This window comes from Branchiostoma floridae, chromosome 3, assembly GCF_000003815.2.
Source record: "Branchiostoma floridae strain S238N-H82 chromosome 3, Bfl_VNyyK, whole genome shotgun sequence".
In the NCBI taxonomy this organism is placed as follows: Eukaryota; Metazoa; Chordata; class Leptocardii; order Amphioxiformes; family Branchiostomatidae; genus Branchiostoma; species Branchiostoma floridae.
Genome location: NC_049981.1, coordinates 9035240 through 9039181, shown reverse-complemented (window position 1 = coordinate 9039181; position 3942 = coordinate 9035240).

Genomic DNA, 3942 nt, shown 5'->3' with positions numbered 1-3942 from the left:
AGTCCCTTAGTGCCCACTTACTCAGAGTAAAATTAGCGTAGCGGATCCGCTGCTAGTATAAACTTCGACCCCTATATGTTGTTTTTGGTAAGTTTTTGTCGACACATCTTGGCTTCCGGGTATCGCTCCGAGGACGCAAACAGTGAAGCGCCCCGGGCAGCTTGACCGATAATGTCATCGCTACAGGCTTTCGAAATTCATTAGGATATTGTAAGATTTTAGGTCCTACAATTTTCTTGCAAATCAGATATGTTAGACCAGATGGTACATTTTACTTCCTGTATACTGTATAGGTGTAATTCCCGGGGAAAATTTTGTTTGGAAATACGGCGTCGTTGAAAATAGTCTCTTAACTATACGTTTCAATGGGGACGAGAAACTGGGGTGTGCCCCTAAATGTTCCATTTTCGAGCAGGGGTTATTTGAGACAGTTAAATGTTGTATGGGAAAAGGTATGGATGAAATATGCTGTATTTGCTCCTAAGCAAATGTCGGCCTTTCTAGTTTTTATTCTAGCTATATCATGTGCATTTCTAATATACATAGCCATAAATGGAGACAATTTTTTATATCAACTATCCACTGGAAGTCCTCATGTTTTAGGATCTGTTCCGCCATGCTCACTAGGTCATCTCCATATCCCAGACCGTTCAGACTATTAACTACAAAAAAAGAACCTGACTCTCCTGCAGACAGGGCAGATTGGAAACGGAAATGGATGGCCGACATAAATCTTTTATTTGTTGCTAATTACCCAAAATCTCCAGAAAGGAGATTTTTTGGCATCTAAGCAGCCTCGACAAGGGAGTCTTTGGTCTTATCGAGGTCTCCGATATGTTTCTGTGTGCTTGGCTGGAACACAGGATCATGCAGCTCCTTGCCATTGCACCATCTGGTTCGGCATAATCATTGGCACCGGTATGAACCAATCCTCTTCTGGGCCTTGGGGCGTTGGTAAGGATGCTCTCCGTCTGGCCCTGTCCGCAACATTACTTGGAGCTGTGTCCATAGTCAGTCCTTTCTCTTTTAGATCCACTACGTCCATGTAAAACAAATTAATTATTCAGAATGTGGAGTAAATATGTAATATTTAGCGCTGCTGCTAGGTTGCTCCTGCCAGGTTGTGACCGGCCTGGGCCTGATCCACTAACCATTAATACATGATACTCTACAAGAAGGGTTTTGAGGCAGGCTCGTTTGGGGAGTTACATATGTTCAGGAATCTTCCATTTGTCCTTGGACAAGTGAAATGTTACATTCTGTCAGGTTACCCTTCTTTTAAATGCAAACAACCGTCTTTCCAGTTCTCTGGCACTTCTCCTGAATTCCAGGCCTGTTTCCAAAGTTGCAACTTTCAGTTGACAACAGGTTCACCACCGGCTTTAAGCATTTCCGCAGTGATGCCAGAAAATTACATTTGGATGTACAATAATTACAAACTATCAGTGATCATCATCACTGCCCTCATCGTCATCTCTTTGTCCATCAGTCACTGCACTTTTCAAAGTCTCCAAAAAGGCAACAATGGGCAAGGAGATACATGTGTTCAGGAAATATTATTGAAAAGCTACAAACTTTGGCAGTAGGCAGGCATTGACATTCTTCTGTTTTACAGTCCATGAACCTGTCCGCCATAGAGTCCGGTAGATCACAAGGATCTCTGGTGTCTGTGCACAATGATACTGACAAAGCCTGTTATGTGTATTGGAGGTGAAATCTCTGCAATACTGAGTTCCAAAACAGAAAAAATGTATAGACCTAAAGTCAGGAGTGATATAGATTGTAACTTGAAGTGTAAAGTTTAACAGAGACCCTAAAATTGATAATTTGGCCAAAACCTAGCGAAAAAAAACGGAAAGTGTTAGTATTACATTCACCTTGAATATTCACCATAAAGAAACAGCCAGTCGGCACCCATAGAGTAATAAGGCTGTGCGATATTTGGACTACGGGGCATTAGCTTCTGGCCTGCATTCTCTCCTTCTCTGCACTGTTGGCTCAGTAAGAAAACTCGTAGTCATGTAGGTCCTTGTGTGTATTCCATTCGGCAACCAACCTTGATTTGAAAATGTTCACTGAACTGCTAGTCACCGTCTGTTCGGAAAGCTTGCTCCACCAAGGTATCACTCTTGCCGGATAGAAATTAGCCCTTGGAACACTATATCTGGTGCAAGTACGAGTGACCCCTTGTGGACGTTGCCAGACTAGGCTTAAACATTGGCCTGTTGCACAGATTGCAGTGATTTGCGGACTAGCGCATGTGTTACCTTGAATAGAAGAATCAGGTCTGCTCGTTGTCTTCTGAAGTGTAGGTAGTTCCAGTGCACGTTGCGTCTGGGAATACGGGACAACATACAACCTTATGTTAAGTACTACATTGGCATGGGACAATATTAAAACCCTATTAGGCGAAGGTACCTCACATCGGAACAAACGGAATAGCAGTACAGGCAAAGCATTTTGGACCACGTCTCGCAGCAAACAATCACCAAGTTGTAGAGAAGAAGCGTCGAGCCGCAAGATGTTGTCAGCCTACCAGTTTGTACATGTAATTCAGGAGAGCGTCAAGGCCCCAAGACAAGAGGTTATGTAGATGCCTCTTGTCAGGATGCATATAGAGTGTGAGAAGGGTTTTGGTGAGTGTACATGGAGAGACCAGGCTAGCCTCAATAGCAAGGTCTCTATGGCTTTTTTTGGCTCATAGTGCACCATTGCTGTCCATTTCTTTTTGTACTGGGTCGCTGATTGCTGGCCTTTTCTGACTGCCGGCCATGTAGAGCCTGCACGGAAACGGCGCTAAAAAGTGATATTAAAAAACGATTAGGGCGATTGACTAGGAGGTGCGAATTTCCTGCCTCCCGTGGACGGCTAATAAACTGGACGTATCTCAATCGGACAGGGCGCTGTCACAACCCGTGTGCACTGACACGACAATCCTCTAACGGTTTTGGGGTCAAACAGCTTTTTGAAGATACAGAAGTAAAAAACTTAACAGTTCGACGTTCTTTTGGCATGCCTGATGCCTTTGCTCGGGCGGGACGCGTAGCGAGTGACAAATGGGGGTTTCCCCATCTGAAGCTCGAGTTGTAAAATGCTTGCAGCCGACACGTGAATTGCCTCTCACGGAGTTGTGAATTATTCCTAACGTGTGTGTTAGTAAGGCCGATGAATGGCTAATCGTTTTTAATATCACTTTGTAGCGCCGTTTCCATGCAGGCTCTACATGGCCGGCAGTCAGAAAAGACCAGCAATCAGCGACCCAGTACAAAAAGAAATGGCCAGCAAAAGTGTACTATGAGCCAAAAAAGGCCATAGAGAGCCTGCTATGGAGGCCAAGACCAGGCAGCATAGAGAGCTAGCGGATGGACTGGGTATGATATTTAAGTTCGTAATGAAACTGAGGTTATTCAAGACAGTATATCTCCCCACAATGGATTCACCTTCAACTAACATGTTCTGATTCGTATCCGACACGGAACGTTCATGATGACAAATGTATCCGTTTTAGCTTGCCAAACGGATAGAACCGTTTCATTTTTGCATCGTGAACAGGGCCTATGATATTTAAGTACACTTTGCTGTACTACTTATCCAGAGCGTAGACACTGACTGACGTCTACAGTTGATGATCACGAAAGTACCGCACCACCGAAATCTACTTCTATTAGTATAACCGTTTGTAGGACCCGAGTCACAGTGTGGTTTCCGACTGACTGCCAATGACTTTAAACCACTGCAAGTATTTTTTTTAATTCATGCAAAAGTATTTCCCCTCAACCTCAAATGCAAGAAAAGCTAATAGACAATGGACAGGTAGAGAACAAATTTTATTGAGTTTGTCGAAGTTGTCTGCCAAATCGTAATGTCGGCTATGACGGCCTTAGCGGGCGGGCGTCTCTTTACGGTGCCGACACGCCCGGGATCCAGCCACGACCTACCGCA